This window comes from Oncorhynchus mykiss, chromosome 1 (genome assembly GCF_057628025.1).
Source record: "Oncorhynchus mykiss isolate SJ-2025 chromosome 1, ASM5762802v1, whole genome shotgun sequence".
Classification (NCBI taxonomy): Eukaryota; Metazoa; Chordata; class Actinopteri; order Salmoniformes; family Salmonidae; genus Oncorhynchus; species Oncorhynchus mykiss.
In genome coordinates, this window is record NC_143022.1 from 12,338,851 (window position 1) to 12,363,177 (window position 24,327).

At 42.8% G+C, this 24,327-nt stretch overlaps 2 long non-coding RNA genes across 3 annotated transcripts in view; one reads left to right on the forward strand and one right to left on the reverse strand.

Annotated features, from left to right (window-relative positions):
* Positions 1–6,734, forward strand: part of LOC149985409 (uncharacterized) — a 319,128-nt gene extending 312,394 nt beyond the window's left edge. For both annotated transcript variants that reach the window (XR_016497555.1, XR_016497544.1), the window contains exons 4-5: positions 1,547–3,497; positions 6,206–6,734. This is a non-coding gene — a long non-coding RNA (uncharacterized LOC149985409). The remainder of the gene's footprint in view (positions 1–1,546; positions 3,498–6,205) is intronic.
* LOC149985411 (uncharacterized) lies at positions 1,288–23,852 on the reverse strand. The gene is made up of 3 exons (XR_016497556.1): positions 23,553–23,852; positions 2,531–2,715; positions 1,288–2,368 (listed from the first exon to the last, which is right to left on the reverse strand). It is a non-coding gene; the product is annotated as an uncharacterized LOC149985411 (long non-coding RNA).
* Positions 23,853–24,327: the final 475 nt, after the last annotated feature.

Consider the following 24,327-nt stretch of genomic DNA (forward strand, 5'->3'; position numbering starts at 1 on the left):
CTTCTTTCTCCTCTGCTTATTAGATGGTGCAGAAAGTAATTATTTCTCAGCCATTTTCATTCGGCATGCGTTGGCAGGCACCACTGGAGGCAAATAATTTATGAAAACTAATCTGCTAGGTGTGTTGATGGCCTCAGTTCAAATCTCAAATAGGTATTTAGCCACAGAGCTGGGTGGTTTAGTCCAAATCGCTCTCCCTCTCGCTCTCGCTCTCTGTCTCTCTTCATTCCCCTACACCTCTATTTCTCTCTCTTGCCATAAATATCTAATTCTCTCCCTCTCTTTCTCTTTCTCCCCCCCCCCCCCCCCCGTCCATAACGGCCTCCTGTCTCTGCTGGCTCCATCTGTCCAGAGCATGAAGGACACTTAGCCTGCTGGTCAGTACAGGGCTGTGCTCAGACATTTTGTCCTCTGGTTAGTACAGGGCTGTGCTCAGACACTTTTCCCTCTGGTTAGTGCAGGGCTGTGCTCAGACATTTTGCCCTCTGGTTAGTGCAGGGCTATGCTCAGACATTTTGCCCTCTGGTTAGTGCAGGGCTGTGCTCAGACATTTTGCCCTCTGGTCAGTACAGGGCTGTGCTCAGACACTTTGCCCTCTGGTTAGTGCAGGGCTGTGCTCAGACACTTTTCCCTCTGGTTAGTGCAGGGCTGTGCTCAGACATTTTGCCCTCTGGTCAGTACAGGGCTGTGCTCAGACACTTTGCCCTCTGGTTAGTGCAGGGCTGTGCTCAGACACTTTTCCCTCTGGTTAGTGCAGGGCTGTGCTCAGACACTTTGCCCTCTGGTTAGTGCAGGGCTGAGCTCAGACACTTTGCCCTCTGGTTAGTGCAGGGCTGTGCTCAGACATTTTGCCTGTTGGTCATAGCTGACTCTAATATACACTACACTACCAAAATGAAGTGTACACCTGATTGTCGAACACCTCATTCGAAAATCATGGGCATTGCAGTTGTTCCCAGTTGTTAACACACGTTGGCTGAAACTACGTCTCAGGTACTCACAACTCTAAACACAAAACAGTTAGCCAATTTTCCCCAAACTCCAGAGACATCTTGCAAAATGAAACACAGCAATCAAAATCATGTACACCCTGCTCAAAATGAAACTCTGCCTACAAATGAGACAAACACACACACATTAAATGAATCTAACTTAGTGACAACAGAGATCACACTAATGTGACACATTCAAAACACTACTATCAGAACCTATTTCAGTGTAAAGACTAAGATTTTGTTGTTGTACTGTATATTGTTTGTGTGTACTCAAGAAAGGAACACAAATGCAAACATTTTTGTTTTATATTTTATCAAGACTCAATACAAGTCAAACAGCATACTGTAAGCACACATACAGTAAAAAATGCAAACGTACAGTATTTATATTTTGCATACGCAAAGGAAAAAAATAGGCCTACTTGTACTTTTGTACTGTATGTGAGATCAATTGTTAGGAATAGATAAAGAAAGTGTCAAATTACAGTCAAATCTAAATCATAAGTCAAGAAACAAAACCAGTGATGTCTGCTGTTTTGGTCCTGCCACAGATTTTCATCAACATCACAGGTGATATTCTCCTCGGCCAGACAGCGGGGGAAATATCTTCTGACATGACTGGAATGTCACCACAGGGCTCCTCCATTATCTGGAGAAGAACCATACGTTCATGGGGTTTGTGATCATACTCCTTCCACTGCCATGCTGAAAACAACTCCTCAATGGGGTTGAGAAATGGGGAATATTGTAGGAGATAGAGAATTGTAAACCTGGGATGGTCATGGATACCAGTTGAGGTCCTGAGCAGCCATATGGAAACTCATGTTGTCCCAAGCTAGAACATACATTTGCTGCTCAGGATCACCTGGCGTCTCTCTGCTCAGGATCACCTGGCGTCTCTCTGCTCAGGATCACCTGGTGTCTCTCTGCTCAGGATCACCTGGCCCTCTCTGCTCAGGATCACCTGGCCCTCTCTGCTCAGGATCACCTGGCCCTCTCTGCTCAGGATCACCTGGCCCTCTCTGCTCAGGATCACCTGGCCCTCTCTGCTCAGGATCACCTGGCCCTCTCTGCTCAGGATCACCTGGTCCTCTCTGCTCTGGTTGAAAAAGATTGTCATGTAAGGTGTTCAGGAAATGAAGGAGAAGGGCAGTGTTGTATGGGCCAAGGGCGGCATAGCGATGGATGTGCCCATTGTGGCTCATAGCTGCGCATATGGTGATATTTCCACCGCCCTGGCCAGGTACCTCAATGATGACACATTGACCAATGATGTCCCTTCCTCTCCTCCTCGTCTTTGCTAAATTGAATCCAGCCTCATCTATGAATATGAGTTTCTGGGGGATGGGACTTGCATCCAACTCCATAATTCTCTGAAATGACAGTACATACAGCAATTACTGTATAGTAAAGTTCACCGGCAACATCAGTGAGTCTCTAATGTTTCAGGAGTGTAATACAGCACAGTATTCACTTGCACATATTCGTAGCGTTTATCCTTCACTCTTTGGGAATTACTGTCAAATTGGACTCACCCCGGAGATGGTGTTTCTTTAAGGACGCGGGCTACGATTGATAAGCTCACTATGATGTTATGGAAGATGGCTGTGGTTTTAATAATCTGTTGTTGGATTTCCCGCAGTCCATTTTCACAATGGCAGTCTCCTGTTGGTCTGTAAATAGACTCCTTCTACCACCACGTGATGGTCATCTTTCAGTTCTACAAAAACAAATTGCATACAGTACAGTACAGTAATAGAGTATACAAGATAAACATGTTACAAAATAGTACAGCTCCCAATTTCATACAGTAATTGGGAGCTGTACAGTATATCCTAGTATATCCTACAGTCTATATTAGAATCAGTCTTTACAGTGCTTTATGCTGTACTACTTGTTAAGAGCTTGGAAGTAAGAATGTCACTGTTGTATTCGGCAATGTGACAAATACAATTTGATTTGATTTCCTCCATCACCAGCTCTACCTGCTTCCATTGTTCTCCAAACACAAGAGTATTCACCTGTAGCCTTTTATCCAAAAGTCTGATTTCAAAGTGAACATTTACGCAATTAGTGTTTGCACACGTGAGGAGTGAAAGTTTAGCTTGTTGAACAGTGTTGCTTTTCATTTGCACACAATATATTTTAGTTGTGAAGGTTGTGCCGAAGGTAAATAATTGTGCGTTGTGTTTTGCCAAATGGTTGTTATAGAATTGCAATCTGAGTTTAAAGCAAAACATGTGCCAGTAGTATTGCAGATTTGGTGTCTGGTTCTGCTAAATGACTTACAGATTTGTGTCATTGTGCCTCATGGGCCAGTTTTAGTGTGTAAACAATTGGGAAAAACTGTAATATGGAGTTGGTCACCCCTTTGCTATTGTGGCTGAATGTAAGAAAGTCTCCGCAGCTGTAACGGCATTCAGAGGAACGGCATTCAGAGGAACGGCATTCAGAGGAACGGCATTCAGATGTGGAAGAAGGATCGGACCAAAGCGCAGCGTGGTAAGTGTTCATGATGATTGATTCAAAACGACCTGAACACTGAAATACAAAACAATAAACGATGTGAACAAAACGAACACCGAAACAGTACCGTGTGGCCCAAACACTCACACGGAAACAAACACCCACCAACCAAAAGTGAAACCCAGGCTACCTAAGTATGATTCTCAATCAGAGACAACTAACGACACCTGCCTCTGATTGAGAACCATACCAGGCCGAACACAAAAACCAACATAGAAAAACCAACATAGACTGCCCACCCCAACTCACGCCCTGACCATACTAAAACCAATAATAAAATAACAGAACTATGGTCAGAACGTGACAGCAGCAATGTTCCAACATCTAAAGCAGGAATTCCCAAACTGGGGTACGCGCAATGCTGTCGGGGGTACGCCAAATAAAAATGTGACTCACATTTAAAATATATATACGTATTTTTTTTTATTGAAAAAATAAATCTTCACATTTTCAAACAGGCCATTTATATTTTCCAACAGCGCTATACATTTGGGTGAGGTTTTTTTTTCTCGCCTGAGTAGCCCTGTTTCACTGCCAAAAATAAAATTAAACCATCTAGTGTTCAGTGAAATAACAACACAATGTCAAATACAGGTAGCCTCGTCAAATAATTAACATCCAATCACATTAATTAACTGTTACTCTCTTGCGGGAAATCCACTAATGGTCCGTAGGTAGCCAAACGTAGCTGCTGCTCATGTTGGTATCTGTACTGATGGTGCAAAAGCCATGACAGGGAGACATAGTGGAGTGGGAACGTGTGTGCAAGCAGTTGCTCCCGACGACACTTGGGTACTCTGCAGCATCCACCGAGAGGCTCTAGCTGAACTCGTGTATTTTCTGCAATGATATGAGCAGTGACCAAGTAACACTTTTACAACATACAGAAGAGTGCTGGTTATCAAGGGGCAAAGAATTAAAAAGTTTTTTGAATTGAGAGACGAGCTTAAAGTTTTCTTTACTGACCATAATTTTCACTTGTCTGACCGCTTGCATGATGACGAGTTTCTCACACGACTGGCCTGTCTGGGTGATGTTTTTTCTCACCTGCATGATCTGAATCTAGGATTACAGGGACTCTCCGCAACTATATTCAATGTGCGGGACAAAATTGAGGCTATGATTAAGAATTTGGAGCTCTTCTCTGTCTGCATTAACAAACAAACAGGTCTTTCCATCGTTGTATGGTTTTTTTGTGTGCAAATTAACTCAAGTTTATAGACAATGTCAAATGTGATATAGCGAAGCACCTGAGTGAGTTGGGTGTGCAATTACGCAGGTTTTTTCCCGAAACGGACGACACAAACGATTGGATTCGTTATCCCTTTCATGCCCTGCCTCCAGTCCCCTTATCAATATCTGAAATTGCAATAAGCGGATCTGTGAAAATTGAATTTAATCAGAAGCCACTGCCAGATTTGTATATTGGGCTGCGCTCAGAGTATCCTGCCTTGGCAAATCACGCTGTTAAGACACTGATGCTCTTTGCAAACACGTACCTATGTGAATGTGGATTCTCGGCCCTCACTAGCATGAAAACTAAATACAGGCACAGACTGTGTGTGGAAAATGAGTTAAGACAGACTCTCTCCAATACAACCTAACATTGCAGAGTTATGTGCATCTTTTCAAGCACACCCTTCTCATTAACCTGTGGTGAGTCATTCACCATTTTTGATGAACAAATAAGGTTTTCTATGTAAGATGCTTAAATAAAGAGCAAAATTATTGATTATTATTATATTATTATTTGTGTCCTGGTCCTTTAAGAGCTCTTTGTCACTTCCCACGAGCCGGGTTGTGACAAAAACTCACACTCATTCTTATGTTTAATAAATGTATTGTGTAGTGTGTGTGTGGCAGGTTTACAATGATGGCAAAAAAACAACATTTGAGAGTGCACTGACCCTGGTGCTAGAGGGGGCACACAGCTTTCGGTGTCACACCCTGATCTGTTTCACCTGTCCTCGTTATTGTTTCCTCCCCCTCCAGGCGTCGCTTGTTTTCCCCAGTGTATTTATCCCTGTGTTTCCTGTCTCTCTGTACCAGTGTATTTATCCCTGTGTTTCCAGTCTCTCTGTACCAGTGCATTTATCACTGTGTTTCCTGTCTCTCTGTGCCAGTGTATTTATCCCTGTGTTTCCAGTCTCTCTGTACCAGTGCATTTATCACTGTGTTTCCTGTCTCTCTGTGCCAGTGTATTTATCCCTGTGTTTCCTGTCTCTCTGTACCAGTGCATTTATCACTGTGTTTCCTGTCTCTCTGTGCCAGTGTATTTATCCCTGTGTTTCCAGTCTCTCTGTACCAGTGCATTTATCCCTGTGTTTCCAGTCTCTCTGTGCCAGTGTATTTATCCCTGTGTTTCCTGTCTCTCTGTACCAGTGTATATATCCCTGTGTTTCCAGTCTCTCTGTACCAGTGCATTTATCACTGTGTTTCCTGTCTCTCTGTGCCAGTTCGTCTTGTATGTTAGTCAAGTCAACCAGCGTGTTTTTCCCGTACTCCTTTTGCTATTCTCTTTTTGATTCTGGGCTTCTTTCCTGCCTGCCTGATCATCCTGCCTGCCCTGACCTTGATTCTGCCTGGCCTTCGGTAACTGTTGGTCTCTGAACTGGTGTTACGGATACAAGTATCCTGTGTGTGTGTATCATGTGTGTTTCTTTTCTCTCCTTCTCCCCTCACAGGTGAAAATCATCACTCCCCAATCAGTCACCAATCCAATCATCAATCAGAAGACACACCTCCTCCTGTTTCCTACCCAATCACAGTTCCTTTCCCTTGGTTTAAAAACCCCATCAGTTGTTTGCTCTAGAGCTCAATCTCTCTGTAAATGCCATGTCTGTAGGTCTCTGTGTTTCACTCTCTCTTTATGTATTAACCTCTCTTTTGTTTGAGCACCTCCATAGCACTTTTTCATCACCTGTGAGTATTGTTTTGGTTATGGTGTTTGTTTGCTGGTGGGAAAAGGGGAAACCAAGACAAGTCGCCCATGGGCATACACTACCCGTAGGTAAACTTTGTTAAATACACTAGTTAGAACTGGGCGGACCACCCACTGTATTTTTGGTTAGTTAGTTAGCTATTGTTAAAGTAGGCTAGTCTAGCTTAGGGGTGTTTTTGAATACTTGTTTCTTTCCTTGGGTCCAGCTCAGCCCCTTTTCCTGCTCCCCCCCCCCCATTACCGTGTGTTTACAAATAAACCTTGAGTTTGACGGTAGATTTCAGTTGTCGTGGTTATTTTGTTCTCACTTTTACTTTGTCACAATTATAATTTGCATGAGTTGTTACGGGTCTCATTACCATCCCCCCCCTAGACTGTCGGGCCAAAAGGGATTCGTAACAACTGGTTTGGACCCTTTTGCCTGTCCACAACCATTCTCTTCCCCTATTGGATTAATAAATATTGTAAGACTCCAACCATCTGCCTCATATGTCGGCATCTAGGTCTCGCCTTGTGTCTTGAAAGGAGGTTGAATGTTTGAAGGGGTATGGGCCTATAAAAAGTTTGGGAACCACTGATCTAGAGGGAAGCCTTCCCAGAAGAGTTGAGGCTGTTATAGCAGAAAAGGGGGGACCACCTCAACATGAATGCCCATGATTTTAGAATGAGATGTTCAATGAGCAGCTGTCCACATACTTTTGGTAATGTAGTGTATCTCACTCTAATAAACACTACATGACCAGAAGTATCTCAATGCAATACACACTACATGACCAGAAGTAATTGTGTCATTCTATATCTAAGAACATTTCAAGCAGTCCACTCCTGTGTGTGTCAACGTTTAGCTTCCCTTCCTGATCAATAGTGTTTCTTAACTGAAATCTTTCTCCGTCTCAACTTGAAACCCAATAGGCCTGACTGGGTAAACCTGGGCTCCACAAGCCCAGGTTTGTGTTATATGTAGTGGTGTGATAATGTTAATTATCTATTTTTATTTCACCTTTTTTAACTATGTAGGCCAGTTGAGAACAAGTTCTCATTTACAACTGGGACCTGGCCAAGATAGTGCAAAGCAGTGCGACACAAACAACACAGAGTTACACATGGGATAAACAAACGCACAGTCAATAACACAATAGAAAAGTCTATATAGTGTGTGCAAATTTAGTAAGATTATGGAGGTAAGGCAATAAATAGTCCATTGTGGCGAAATAATTACAATTTAGCAATTAAACAATGGAGTGATAAATATGCAGAAGATGACTGTGCAAGTAGAGATACCGGGGTGCAAAGGGGCAAAAAAAAAAACAATAACAGTATGGGGATGAGGTAGTTGGGTGGGCTATTTACAGATGGGCTATGTACAGGTGCAATGATCGGTAAGCTGCTCTGACAGCTGGTGCTTAAAGTTAGAGAGGGAGATATGTCTCCAGCTTCAGTGATTTTTTTTTTTTGCAATTCGTTCCAGTCATTGGCAGCAGAGAATTGGAAGGAAAGCAGCTAAAGGAAAAGTTGGCTTTGGGAGTGACCAGTGAAATATACAGTACCTGCTGGACTGCTGGAGCTCGTGCTATGGGTGGGTGTTGCCGTGGTGACCAGTGAAATATACCTGCTGGACTGCTGGAGTTTGTGCTATGGGTGGGTGTTGCTGTGGTGACCAGTGAGCTGACATAAGGTGGGGCTTACCTAGCAAAGACTTATAGATGACCTGGAGCCAGTGGGTTTGGAGACGAATATGAAGCGAGGGCCAGCCTACGAGAGCATACTGTCACACCCTGACCATAGAGAGCCCTTGGTTCTCTATGGTGTAGTAGGTCCGGGCATGACTAGGGGTTGTTCTAGGTTATATATTTCTATGTTGGTGCTCTTGGTATGGTTCCCAATTACAGGCAGCTGATGTTCATTGTCTCTAATTGGGGATTATACTTAAAGGTTCCCTGTTCCCACCTGCTTTGTGGGATATTGTTTTTGAGAGAGTGCATGTAGCACCTCAGTACTGCACGGTCGTTGTTTGTTTCTTGGTTTGAGGTTTCACTTAATAATCACGCTGCGCCTTGGATCGTGACACGTACAGGTTGCAGGGGTGGGTAGTATATGGGGCGTTGGTGACAAAACGGATGGCACTGTGATAGACTACATCCAATTTGCTGAGTAGAGTGTTGGAGGATATTTTGTAAATGACATCGCCTGAGTCAAGGATCGGTAGAATAGTCTATTTTGGGAGGGTATGTTTGGCAGCATGAGTGAAGGATGCATTGTTTCGAAATAGGAAGCCAATACTAGATTTAATTTTGGATTGGAGATGCTTGATGTGAGTCTGGAAGGAGAGTTTACAGTCTAACCAGACACCTAGATATTTGTAGTTGTCTACATATTTTAAGTCAGAACCGTGCAAAGTAGTGATGCTAGACGGGTGAACAGGTGCGGGCAGCAATCGGTTGAAAAGCATGCATTTAGTTTTACATTTAAGAGCAGTTGGAGGTCACAGAATGAGTGTTGTATGGCATTGAAGCTTGTCTGGAGGTTTGATAACACATTGTCCAAAGAAGGGCCAGTATACAGAATGGTGTCATCTGCGTAGAGGTGGATAAGAGAATCACCAGCAGCAAGAGCGACATCATTGATGTACAGTGCCTTGCGAAAGTATTCGGCCCCCTTGAACTTTGCGACCTTTTGCCACATTTCAGGCTTCAAACATAAAGATATAAAACTGTATTTTTGTTGTGAAGAATCAACAACAAGTGGGACACAATCATGAAGTGGAATGACATTTATTGGATATTTCAAACTTTTTTAACAAATCAAAAACTGAAAAATTGGGCGTGCAAAAATATTCAGCCCCTTTACTTTCAGTGCAGCAAACGCTCTCCAGAAGTTCAGTGAGGATCTCTGAATGATCCAATGTTGACCTAAATGACTAATGGTGATAAATACAATCCACCTGTGTGTAATCAAGTCTCCGTATAAATGCACCTGCACTGTGATAGTCTTAGAGGTCTGTCAAAAGCGCAGAGAGCATCATGAAGAACAAGGAACACACCAGGCAGGTCCGAGATACTGTTGTGAAGAAGTTTAAAGCCGGATTTGGATACAAAAAGATTTCCCAAGCTTTAAACATCCCAAGGAGCACTGTGCAAGCGATAATATTGAAATGGAAGGAGTATCAGACCACTGCAAATCTACCAAGACCTGGCCGTCCCTCTAAACTTTCAGCTCATACAAGGAGAAGACTTGACATGTGGAAGAAGGTGCTCTGGTCAGATGAAACCAAAATTGAACTTTTTGGCAACAATGCAAAACGTTATGTTTGGCGTAAAAGCAACACAGCTCATCACCCTGAACACACCATCCCCACTGTCAAACATGGTGGTGGCAGCATCATGGTTTGGGCCTGCTTTTCTTCAGCAGGGACAGGGAAGATGGTTAAAATTGATGGGTAGATGGATGGAGCCAAATACAGGACCATTCTGGAAGAAAACCTGATGGAGTCTGCAAAAGACCTGAGACTGGGACGGAGATTTGTCTTCCAACAAGACAATGATCCAAAACATAAAGCAAAATCTACAATGGAATGGTTCAAAAATAAACATATCCTGGTGTTAGAATGGCCAAGTCAAAGTCCAGACCTGAATCCAATTGAGAATCTGTGGAAAGAACTGAAAACTGCTGTTCACAAATGCTCTCCATCCAACCTCACTGAGCTCGGGCTGTTTTGCAAGGAGGAATGGGAAAAAATGTCAGTCTCTCGATGTGCAAAACTGATAGAGACATACCCCAAGCGACTTACAGCTGTAATCGCAGCAAAATGTGGCGCTACAAAGTATTAACTTAAGGGGGCTGAATAATTTTGCACGCCCAATTTTTCAGTTTTTGATTTGTTAAAAAAGTTTGAAATATCCAATAAATATCGTTCCACTTCATGATTGTGTCCCACTTGTTGTCGATTCTTCACAAAAAAATACAGTTTTATATCTTTGTTTGAAGCCTGAAATATGGCAAAAGGTCGCAAAGTTCAAGGGGGCCGAATACTTTCGCAAGGCACTGTATATAGAGAAAAGAGTCAGCCTGAGAATTGTACCCTGTGGCACCCCCATAGAGACTGCAAGAGGTCCAGACAACAGGCCCTCCGATTTGACACACTGAACTCTATCTGAGAAGTTGTTGGTGAACCAGGCGAGGCAGTCATTTTAGAAACCAAGGCTTTTGAGTCTGCCGATAAGAATGTGTTGATTGACCGAGTGGAAAGCCTTTGCCAGGTCGATGAATACGTCTTTTATCGATGGCGGTTATGAAACCGTTTAGCACCCATGACCTGCTCGGAAACCAGATTGCATAGTGGAGAAGATACGGTGGGATTCTAACTGGTCGGTGATCAGTTTGTTAAAACTTCTTCGGTATAGGGGGCAGCATTTTCACATTTTTTATAAATATCGTGCCTAAATTCAACTTCCTACTACTCATCCCCAGAATATAAGATATGCATATTATTAGTAGATTTGGATAGAAAACACTGGAGTTTCTAAAACTGTTTGAATCATGTCTGTGAGTATAACAGAATGTATGAGGACAAACCATTATTATTTTATTTTTTTTGAGGTCACTGTCTATTCAATGTTTTTTCATTGGGAAACTAGATTTCTAAGGGAATTGTTTGCAGTTCCTACCGCTTCCACTGGATGTCACCAGTCTTTAGAAATTGGAAATTTTAGATATATATTGACTCAATCAATTGAACAAAATGAGAATTTGTGATGTTTATGGGACATATTGGAGTGCCAAAAAAAGAAGCTCGTCAAAGCTAATGCATTATTTATATTTTATTCCTGCGTTTTGTGTGGTGCCTGCAGGGTTGACATATGCTACACTGTTGTGCTATCATCAGATAATAGCATCTTATGCTTTCGCCGAAAAGCCTTTTTGAAATCGGACATGTTGGCTGGATTCACAACGAGTGTAGCTTTAATTTGGTATCTTACATGTGTGATTTAATGAAAGTTTGATTTTTATAGTATTTATTTAAATTTGGCGCTCGCATTTTCCCTGGCTATTGGCCAAGTGTAAAGAGAGGGTCCAGATTGTCTAGCCCAGCTGATTTGTTGGGGTCCAGATTTTGCAGCTCTTTCAGAACATAAGCTATCCTGATTTGGGTGAAGGAGAAATGGGGAAGGCTTGGGCAAGTTGCTGTGGGGGGTGCAGAGCTGTAGGCCGGGGTAAGGGTAGCCAGATGGAAAGCATGACCAGCCGTAGAAAAATGCTTATGAAATTTTCGATTATCATAGATTTATCGGTGGTGACAGTGTTTCCTAGCCTCAGTGCAGTGGGCAGCTGGCAGGAGGTGCTCTTATTCTCCATGGACTTTACAGTGTCCCAGAACCTTTTGGAGTTTGTGCTACAGGATGCAACTTTCTGTTTGAAAAAGCTAGCCTTTGCATTCCTAACTGCCTGTGTATATTGGTTCCTAACTTCCCTGAAAAGTTGCATATCACGGGGGCTATTCGATGCCACCGGATGGTTTTGTGCTGCTCAAGGGCAGTTGGGTCTGGAGTGAACCAAGGGCTATATCTGTTCTTAGTTCTAAATTGTTTGAATGAGGCATGCTTATTTATATTAATATATGTAGTGGTGTAATAATGAAAATAATAATAATTAAATACAAATATCAGCACAATTCCACAGATTAGTCCTGTGGGTAGTTCTGAAAGTGAATACTGTTAATTTTATCTATGAAATTTAAAAATTTGATTACATAAAAAGAACATTTCCTGGAGGAAATGTAATATAGTAGAAACCTTGCTGAAAACCCTATCAAACAATATGACGTCATTGGTACGCCGTCGTTGTAAATACGATTCTGTTCTTTATTGACTTGCCCATTTTAAATACAAAAAGACACACAAAAAAAGAGACTGCGTTCATTTCTGAAGTTAACAATGTATGATTACTCTTTTCAGCAAACGGTGCTTTGGGCAATGTTTCCTTCACACAACACAGAACAGATACTGTAAAACTACTGTAAAAAACGACTGTAAAACTACTGTAAAAAACTACTGTAAAACTACTGTAAAAAATACTGTAAAACTTTGAACCTTCTATTTCAACAATGTACATCATAAAGAGAGGATTATTTAACCAGTTAAAGGGGCAATCTGCGATTGCTACTTCCATTTTTGTAACCTTTTTAAAATCATGATGTATACTCTGGTTACACGGTTAAAACTATTTACAGTATATTTTGATATCATAGATGGTCAGTACGTGCATCCATAGCTCTGTCTATGAATTTGAGAGTGGTTACATTTCTCTAACCCATCCCTCAACTGTTTACCGAAACAGGGGCGGGTATTCGATTTGTTATTGGTTAAACTGAAAATGTACCCTTTAAATTGTAGGATACCTGCAATAGCAATTTGTAATTTAAAATAATATGGTTATATTTCTCACTGCCACGTGGCAGAGAGGTGGAAAAGACCCAGATGAGAAGCCACATGGCCATTCCAGGTGCCAGCGACAGTGGCTGTGATGAGAGGCGAAGGCAGACTCACCTCAACCAAACATGTTGCCAGCCCTGTGACCTCAAACCTGCCACTGCTCTGCTACTTACACACAGTCACAACGTATTAGCTCTGCAGCCACTTACTACTGTAGTCACTGGTTTGGAGCAGACCTTGAGCAATAAATCATACAACATGTGGATGAGTCCATCTCAAATTTGGCTTTAACTGCAAGATAATCCACATTATTTAGAGATCATTGAGCCAGAAATGTCAGGGAACTTGCAGGTGTCTTCGCTGCAACTTCTCTGCAAAAAGACATAGAGGTCGGCAGAGACACATATGCAAGACACGCACAAGGTCTTGAAAAGGAATGTAATATGGGTATAGGTAGAATGGAGTCTACTTTAAACCAAGCCTAAGGGACTTGGAGAAGGGGGAAGATAATGGTGAGGTTTATAGCCGGCACTTTTCAAAAGGAACACGACTGTAGCCAGAGGACAATCAGATTATTAGGATCTGTATGCAAATATGCACAGCTCCTCCTGCTCTAAACGATGAGGTATATAGAACTTACCTCCCAATTGGCACCCTATTCCCGATATAGTGCACTACTTTTGACAAAAGCCCGAGAGTCCATAGTGCACTATATAGGGAATAGGGTGCCATGTGGGACGGGTCCAGAAGAGAGTGGTGGCTGGCTACCTCTGAGGCATCTGTATCTCTGTAGATATTCCATAGCTATATTATTATTAGGTGCTTCAACCAGTCAATTGTTCTCAATACTGCGGCTGAGTGTGTAATACTTTGGGAAAGCTTAAGGTGTAGAAACGTGGGTACACATTCTGTATGAACATATCAAATATATAAATTATTACACACAAAGCACTACACTCTTAGAAAAAAGGGTTCCAAAAGAGTTCTACATAGAACCCAAAATAGTTCTACCTGGAACCATCAAAGGTTCTACCTGGAACCAAAAATAATTATTCAAAGGGTTATCCTTGGGGGAAAGCCGAACAACCCATTTAGGTTCTAGATAGCATATTTTTTTCTAAGAGTGTACGGTATAGACAGACACGCACAGAGAGGTGTGTTCATTCTTCTACAGACGCATACAGACAAACAAACACGAAGAGCACATGCATTCAATACTGTGATAATATTCAATACTCTGCACATCAATACAAAACACACACACACACACTCGGGGGTACACACGCAAAAACACACTCTCTCTCTCTCTTTCTCTATCACACATACACACACACAAACACACACACACAGCTCGATGAAATTAAAGTCAGTAATTTTCCTCACCGCCCCCAGCTAAACAGTAGCTTTAACCCATTAAGCAGCACAGGCTTGTAGCAAACATGTACTTGACAGAAAGACCGGGCTACAGCTGGCATCTATATCATACCCGCTTGGGTTTACACAACCTCTGCGAATCACACATCAGCGTACAACATATGGCATTGAATTGTATGGAATATTAAAATGAGTAATATTGCCTGTGTCCCAAATGGCACCCTATTCCCGATGTAGTGCACTACTAGGGCCCATAGGTCTCTGTTCAAAGTAGTGGACTATGTAGGGAATAGGGTGCCATTTGGGGCACAGACCCTATATACTGTAAAGCAGTGGAGGCTCCTCCTCAGTGAATTTCCTAAAAAATAAAAATCGCAAAACATTAAAAAAGTTATCAGATAAAACTAAATATAATCTCGTCACCAAATAATTGATTAAAACACTATTTTGCAAAGGTCTACAGTAGCCTTAACAGCACTCTGTAGAGTAGCACCATGGTGTAGCCGGAGGACAGCTAGCTTCCCTCCTCCTCTGGGTACATTGACTTCAATACAAAACCTAGGAGGCTCATGGTTCTCACCCCCTTCCATAGACTTACACAGTAATTATTCTGCAGCATGAACTGACATTCTGTCCATCCAATTAAAGGATCAGAGAATTCATAGAGTACTGAAAGCATAGGCTACATCTAGCTAGCACCACAGTGTATACAATGTGGTGAGTAGTTGACAAAGAGAGAGAAAGACAATAGTTGAACAGTTTTGAACAAATTAATTTCTTCCAAAATGAAGGAGAAGCAAGAGAGATGTTGAGAGAGAGGGATTATCTTTTTTTTTCAGTTTCACAAGCTTAGCTAGCAATTGCAGGTAGCTAGTTTAGCCTCAAGCAGAGGGATGCCATGTTAGCTAGCTGGCTATGACTTCCTAACACAACACTGGAACTCTTCCAAATCAAGGTAAGCTTTAGGTTTTACAATTTATTGCTACCAGGGCCTGCCGGTGTAACTGCTTATTGTACACTGTAGCGTTGCTGCATGATTGTAGCGGGTTTACTACTGCAATAGTTCTATTAGCTATGCTGACTATGACTTTACTTTAGCTAATATGGTGACAATGATGTAGGCTGTGTGTAGTGGCTTGGCTTGCAAAGTTTATTTTTTGCCTGGTCACATACAGCTAATGTGTTGTGCATTGAAGTCCACAAGTGAAGGGAAGTGGTGAGAGGAGAATGAAAGTGAACTGTGTTTACGCGTGATCAAGAGTGTGTATTCATTCCGCTGATTCTGTTGGAAAAACGTTTCTTAAACGGAGTTTGTCCAATATACACTTGTTTGCAACTGCTGGATTAATGATTACACCCTATATCAGCTAGAGGAGGGCGAGAGTGTGCAAGGTGCTATTGAATGTCACTGTGTCAATGTCTGTCACCTCAAATTTTTCTCTCGACCTGTGTGCATCTATGTTGTAAACTTTCATTCATAGGCTATGTTGTGCAACCTTATGATGGGTACAGGGAACATTTGAGTATCATGTAGTAGCATAAACCTATCAATGTTACATTGAACTGGGTGTATGGAATATGAATGAGAGTCATCCAAGATGCTGTAATAGAAATAAAGCCATGCTCCCTCATCTTAAATGGCAATGACAACCACTTTTTTTTATTTTTTTTTATTCTATTTTTATTTTATTTTTCACCTTTATTTAACCAGGTAGGCTAGTTGAGAACAAGTTCTCATTTACAACTGCGACCTGGCCAAGATAAAGCATAGCAGTGTGAACAGACAACAACAAAGTTACACATGGAGTAAACAATAAACAAGTCAATAACACAGTATAACATTTTTTTTTAAAGAGTCTATATACATTGTCTGCAAAAGGCATGAGGAGGTAGGCAAATAATTACAATTTAGCAGATTAACACTGGAGTGATAAATGATCAGATGCTCATGTACAGGTAGAGATACTGGTGTGCAAAAGAGCAGAAAAGTAAATAAATATAAACAATATGGGGATGAGGTAGGTCAATTGGGTGGGCTATTTACCGATGGACTATGTACAGCTGCAGCGATTGGTTAGCTGCTCAGATAGCAGATGTTTAAAGTTGGTGAGGGAGATAGAAGTCTCCAACTTCAGCGATTTTTGCAATTCGTTCCAGTCACAGGCAGCAGAGAACTGGAAGGAAAGGCGGCCAAATGAGGTGTTGGCTTCAGGGATGATCAGTGAGATACACCTGCTGGAGAGCGTGCTACGGGTGGGTGTTGCCCACTGCTGTAAAGAGGACATGCAAGCTGTGAACTAGCTAGGATTACTGTACACAGTGTGTTCATGGTATGTGGTGAAATGTGGAGAGGATTGCAAATAAGTCAAGATTCCTATAGATATGGCATCAAGGCTGTAGGTGCTTCCTCTTGGGGAAATAGAGGTATGGAGTCTGCATTGGAACAATATTGGTTTCGGTTGGAGAAAAGTGGTCTGAGTAGGAAATGCTTGAATAGGATTTTCATGTCTTCAGGCATGCAGTGAGTTGTGTTAAGTATTATGTAACGATATACAGTAATTGATGAATTGCCCTAAATCTTAAAAAATAACTAGTTATATCTATCTAGTTACATTTTGGCATTTAAAACCCATTGTTACGTATATGTAACATTGTCTTTAAATACCTGTTGTCTGTACGCGATCAATGCGTTCCACGTTCAGGCAGTAAAATGGCCACATCGAATTGTATTAATAGTTTTCATCATTTCATAACCGTTTTTTTTTAAACCCCGCTGTCAAAAAGGTGTTGTTATATTTTGGTCTTGTGTGATGTATGTAAAGTGTAATATTTGGATGAAAACTCAAAATTGAATATATTTCTACTTTCTATCTGACAGGTGTCCTCTTTTTTTAAGCCCATAACCATTTGTGTGAATTGTATACTTTTGTTTCAAAGTAGATTTGTTTAAGACTACCAAGAAACACCCTGTGTGACCCTGATTTTGCCCACTGCAGTGAAAGGTTAAAACCTCTTAAAGTCTAAGCCTTGGGGGGTGAGTTCTACTATTTGGAATTGTTTTAAGATGGTCATAGCATGGATCATTTAGCTATTTGATTTTGGACTTTAGGACCCCTGTAGGTATAAACATATATGTTTTTTTGTTGGCACAAAACTACCTCCATACGTCCATCATTTTTTTTAAACCAGTACCGTTTATCTTCAGGCAAGTCCCGTGACACTTGTGGGGGCCGTAGTGCAAAACAGAGAACACTATCTTGTTTGTAAGAATCTCAACTTTCCATTTGTATGTTTGGACACTACAGACAGAAGTTGGCCCATCAGCGAGTCCCGCCTTCAAACAAGTCCCTTGAAGCTTGTGTGGTTCGTAGAGCAAAACGGTGAACATCACCTTTCCATAGAGTGGTCAGAGTAGTTTGTAGGCTAAACAGACATTTTTGTGAGAAGACTTTCAGTATGTGTCATAGTCGGATAAACAACACTGTATCTCGGCCACCTTCCACCACAGATGCGGAAGGCTGAGCCTAGTCACAAAAACACATACATCCATTTGCCAGCCAAAGAGAGGAGTCACAAAAAGCAGAAATATAGATCAAAGTCATCACTAACCTTTGATGATATTCATCAGATAACACGACACTCACAGCATGTTACACAATACATGTATGTTTTGTTCGATAAAGTGCATATTTTTATCGAAAAATCTCAGTTTACATTGGCGTGTTACGTTCAGTAATGTTTTGCTTCCAAAACATCCGGTGATTTTGCAGAGAGCCACATCAATGTACAGAAATAGTCATCATAAACTTTAATATAAGATACAAGTGTTATGCACAGAATTAGAGATATACTTCTCCTTAATGCAACCGCTGTGAAAAAGCCAACCATGCAATAATCTGAGTACGGCGCTCAGACAACAAATCAAGCCATACAGATATCTACCGTGTTGGTGTCAACAGAAGTCAGAAATAGCGTTATAAATATTCACTTATCTTTGAGGATCTTCATCAGAATGCACTCGCAGGAATCCCAGTTCCACAATAAAAGTTTGATTTGATCGATAAAGTCCATCATTTATGTCCAAATACCTCCTTAAGTTAGCGCATTCAGTTCATAAATCCAAACTCACGAGGTGCGGGCAGGTCCAGGCGAAGTTCAGAAGAAAAGTCATATTACAGTTCGTAGAAACATGTCAAACGTAGTATAGAATCAAGCTTTAGGATGTTTTCATCATACATTTTCAATAATGTTCTAACCGGAGAATTCCTTTGTCTTCAGAAATGCAATGGAACGCAATGGATCAGCTCATGCCACTCTGGCAAACTCATTCAGCACCCATTCCCCCCTCCTTCACAGTAGAATCATCAATCAAGGTTCTAAAGACTGTTGACATCTAGTGGAAGCCTTAGGAAGTGCAATATGACCCTATAGACACTGTATATTCGATAGGCAATGAGTTGAAAAACTACAAACCTCAGATTTCCCACTTCCTGATTGGATTTTTCTCAGGTTTTCGCCTGACATATGAGTTCTGTTATACTCACAGACATCATTCAAACAGTGTTAGAAACATCAGAGTGTTTTCTATCCAAATCTACTAATACTATGCATATATTAGCAACTGGGCCTGAGTAGCAGGCAGTTTACTCTGGGCACGCTATTCATCCAAACGTGAAAATGCTGCCCCTGTCCCAAACAGGTTAAGAAGAGATCCCAATAAGTAATTGTGGCACAATCTGGTGGCCGAATTTGTACTTAAACTATCGGAGATTGGTATCATATTCTGTTCCTCCGAATGGTCTTATACACTGTCAAAAAGGTGAGTTTGTGCAATTCAATGCATGCAACATACGATGTCCAGAGATGACGAGTACATTTCCTAAGAAAGATATACATTTTTGGCAAAGTATAATCACTTGAAAATGTGTTACGTTTATGTAATATGGGGCATTAAGTGATGCAGACCCCACATTTGCATAGATATTGCATAGATATTTTGTATACCAAAATGTTTCAGATTTATTTATTTTTTCAGGAATATGTTATTTGGGGTCTAACTCCTGATTTTTAATACACTGAAGACTGCGTCCGAGTTTCTAAGGTTTTAAACAGCTACAATAACGCAAATGACTGATATGAACAAACATTCTGCCATTGGTTACTCCTCCCAAGCCTCCAGCGAGCACTCCATAATATACGCCTTTACAATGATTTGCCTGTGCTAGAAAACCTCTGTCTCAGCTCCCTATAGGTTATCTCACTCCCAGTCCCTGTATCTATCTAATGAGTTCAAAGGTTATTAGAGGGAGAAAGACACAAATTGATTTAGCCTCATTAGTTTGCCACTAGTTTGTTTTCCTAATGATCCACCCCCCTAGTGCTAGGAACAAAGACATCTTCAGGGTCTGTAGGAGCTTTAAGTGTGATGACAGGCATCCTGCACCATGGGTGGCTGGAGGAGAGGATGAGAGAGGGATGGGAGGAGAGGAAGCGAAGAGGAGAGATTGAGACCCCCCGACGTGTGGCGCCCCACCTGCTCCCCGCCTGTCCTCGTCGGATCGCATATGGTTGACGAGATGGAAAACGAGGAAATTAAGATATCATATTGACATCCTACTCAGCGCCTCCCAATCGCTCCCTCCCTCCAGTCTGTCTCTCTATCGCTCCATTGAGTTCCCTCATTCTCCGTCTTTTTTCCACACTTTTTTTCTCTCTCCCTCCCCCTCTGTCACTCATCCTCCCTCACTCCCCACATCTTACTCTCTCCATCCCTCCTCCTCTCTCCATCCCTCCCCATCTTCCTCTCTCCATCCCTCCATCTTCCTCTCTCTATCCCTCCCTCATCTTCCTCTCTCCATCCCTCCTCCATCTTCCTCTCTCCATCCCTCCTCCAGCTTCCTCTCTCCATCCCTCCCCCATCTTCCTCTCTCTATCCCTCCCCCATCTTCCTCTCTCTATCCCTCCCCCATCTTCCTCTCTCCATCCCTCCCACATCTTCCTCTCTCTATCCCTCCCCCATCTTACTCTCTCCATCCCTCCCCCATCTTACTCTCTCTATCCCTCCCCCATCTTCCTCTCTCCATCCTTCCCCCATCTTCCTCTCTCCATCCTTCCCCCATCTTCCTCTCTCCATCCCTCCCCCATCTTCCTCTCTCCACCCCCCCACCCCCCCCATCTTCCTCTCTCCCAGCTTCAGACAGGGGGAGACTAGTGTTCTTTGGCTCAGCCTCATTTCCGGTTTGAATTTGTCTTTGCCTTTGAAGTCCTTCATCACCGTGTCCTGTGCCCTCTTGCACTTCGCCCCTCTGCGTTCATCCCCCGCTCATCTCCTCCTTTGTCTGTGTGTTTGTGTGCATGTGTTTGTTTGTTTGCTGGCGGGAGCAAACCCATTAACATTGTAAACAATGTGCCAGGATTGCTTTGCAGAGCTCCAACACAGACAGAACAATGAGACAGATTTTACTGGATGTATAAATGTGAAGCATCCGGTTGGCATTTCCACTCACTTCCAAATATGGTAGTGAGAGGAAGCCCACTGGTGGTTAGTGGGAAAAGATGGAACGAGATGGATTGTGACCGACATTCTGCAAATTTTCTCAACATTTAAACTTTTGATCTCAATACTGTTTTCTGTTCCCAAAACGGGATACTGTTTTGAATAGAGTGGACTAAGTTTTGTAGACTCTACCCTTTGCAAAAGTTTTGAAAAATCGCATTGTTTTGGAGTGCGAAGGTGAATTGAATTCTTGCACACGCGCACTTCACAGAGTAGGCGTTCCCTAACGGAAATAAGCATGTGTATGCTAGAGCGCACCAATAGGATATCGCTACAGCGTGCTTGGCTCTGCCCACCTCCTTGCTTGTTCTGCACACTATGACTCATTTGTTCCCACTGGAAATGACAAGCTGTGGTTTATCTTGGTTTAGTTATAAAAAATATTTGTCTCCGATGTCCATCTGTTGATATACAGTATATGTCTCCTTTCTCAACCGACATGTCATCTGAAATGTACTGTGAGTGACAGCTGCTTTCCCTGGGGGCGAGAAATGAACTCCGATGGACACGCAACCCCCCAAGAGAAAACTAAAAGAGAAGAAGGAGAAGAAGAAGCAACATGGCCTTCTGGGTATAACGCCACATGTATTATGTCTTATTACTAAGATGTGGTTCAGAAAGCGTTACTAGGGTGTGCCACTGCTGAAAACTACACTTCTATCATTCTGACCGAGTGCTCTATGGATCTCCACGGGAATCGCTACACATTCCAGTGACATTTGGATGATTGTTGAGTGTTTTTTTCTCTAACGTTGTTCAAGAGTTGTTGCTCAAAGTCCTGTCATCGTAAACAGAAGTGTTCTATAAAACTGTGTTACTTGAATCCTAAGGCTTTTTGTCTTCTCCACGACTGGTGAAGACAAGTTGAAGAATGACTGTGAGTGGAACTGAAAGCTCAACCGCTAGTGAATTCATCTAGATCCACAGTCTACATCTGAAACTCCACCTACAGTGCATAGTCTACATCTGAAACTCCAACCACAGTGCATGGTCTACATCTGAAACTCCACCCACAGTGCATGGTCTACATCTGAAACTCCACCCACAGTGCATGGTCTACATCTGAAACTCCAACCACAGTGCATGGTCTACATCTGAAACTCCACCCACAGTGCATGGTCTACATCTGAAACTCCACCCACAGTGCAGGGTCTACAGCTGAAACTCCACCCACAGTGCAGAGTCTACATCTGAAACTCCAACCACAGTGCATGGTCTACATCTGAAACTCCACCCACAGTGCATAGTTTACATCTGAAACTCCACCCACAGTGCATAGTTTACATCTGAAACTCCACCCACAGTGCAGGGTCTACATCTGAAACTCCACCCACAGTGCATAGTTTACATCTGAAACTCCACCCACAGTGCATAGTTTACATCTGAAACTCCACCCACAGTGCATGGTCTACATCTGATACTCCACCCACAGTGCATAGTTTACATCTGAAACTCCACCCACAGTGCAGGGTCTACATCTGATACTCCACCCACAGTGCATAGTTTACATCTGAAACTCCACCCACAGTGCAGGGTCTACAGCTGAAACTCCACCCACAGTGCAGGGTCTACATCTGAAACTCCACCCACAGTGCATGGTCTACATCTGAAACTCCACCCACAGTGCATGGTCTACATCTGAAACTCCACCCACAGTGCATAGTTTACATCTGAAACTCCACCCACAGTGCATAGTTTACATCTGAAACTCCACCCACAGTGCATGGTCTACATCTGAAACTCCACCCACAGTGCATGGTCTACATCTGATACTCCACCCACAGTGCATAGTTTACATCTGAAACTCCACCCACAGTGCAGGGTCTACATCTGATACTCCACCCACAGTGCATAGTTTACATCTGAAACTCCACCCACAGTGCAGGGTCTACAGCTGAAACTCCACCCACAGTGCAGGGTCTACATCTGAAACTCCACCCACAGTGCATGGTCTACATCTGAAACTCCACCCACAGTGCATGGTCTACATCTGAAACTCCACCCACAGTGCATAGTTTACATCTGAAACTCCACCCACAGTGCATAGTTTACATCTGAAACTCCACCCACAGTGCATGGTCTACATCTGAAACTCCACCCACAGTGCATGGTCTACATCTGAAACTCCACCCACAGTGCATAGTTTACATCTGAAACTCCACCCACAGTGCAGGGTCTACATCTGAAACTCCACCCACAGTGCAGGGTCTACATCTGAAACTCCACCCACAGTGCATGGTCTACATCTGAAACTCCACCCACAGTGCATGGTCTACATCTGAAACTCCACCCACAGTGCATGGTCTACATCTGATACTCCACCCACAGTGCATAGTTTACATCTGAAACTCCACCCACAGTGCATAGTTTACATCTGCAACTCCACCCACAGTGCAGGGTCTACAGCTGAAACTCCACCCACAGTGCAGGGTCTACATCTGAAACTCCACCCACAGTGCAGGGTCTACATCTGAAACTCCACTCTCTGTGATGAAGTTTTAATTTAATTCGTATTTACAATTATGGGTTACCTGCTTTGTTAAGGGTCAGAACGACAAATTTTTACCTTGTCCCGATCTAGCAACCTTTCGGTTACTGGTCCAACGCTCTAACCACTAGGCTACCCTGCCGCCTATCATCCTTGATTGAGTTTTAGATGATGGCCAAGACACAGAAACTGTGGGAAAGAGTCTTGCCCAGAGAAAATACAATGTACAGAACAGAAACATTACCTTGTTGGTTCTTCAGCAGCACCATTTGACAAAATAATACAACATAGTGCCACGGCTCTGGGGGCCCCGTTCTGAAATAAATCGTCATGCAGTGGGAGCTCTGATGAGCTGTGACTCCTGGAAGACTGCAGAGCTAGAGGAGGGGAAGGATGGAGAAGAGGGGTGGGATGGGGGGGGGGGGGTGTAGGGAAGTGACTGCAAGTGGCTTGGAAAGGAATCAGTTATTCTTCTCTTCCTGGAGGTGCTCAACAATGGAAAACATTAGTCAGTGATACATCTTTAATGGTACTTTATGGGGCTTGTCTGATGAAACAATGGAGCCTTTCACAATGAGCCAGATTAATATACCAAACTGGGGGAGTATGTGATGGGAGGGGAGGGGAGGGGATGGGATGGGATGGGAGGGGAAGATGGAGTGAGAGAGAGGAGGAGGAGGGGTTATAGGGAGATGGGAGTGAGAGATAGAGGAGGAGGGGTTATAGGGAGATGTAGTGAGAGAGAGGAGGAGGAGGGGTTATAGGGAGATGGGAGTGAGAGATAGAGGAGGAGGGGTTATAGGGAGATGGGAGTGAGAGAGAGGAGGAGGAGGGGTTATAGGGAGATGGGAGTGAGAGATAGAGGAGGAGGGGTTATAGGGAGATGTAGTGAGAGAGAGGAGGAGGAGGGGTTATAGGGAGATGGAGTGAGAGATAGAGGAGGAGAAGAGACACCAGTGTGGGAGGTTAACTTGATGAAAACAGCATTTGGGTAACATGAAGGATTGTTAAGTGGACAT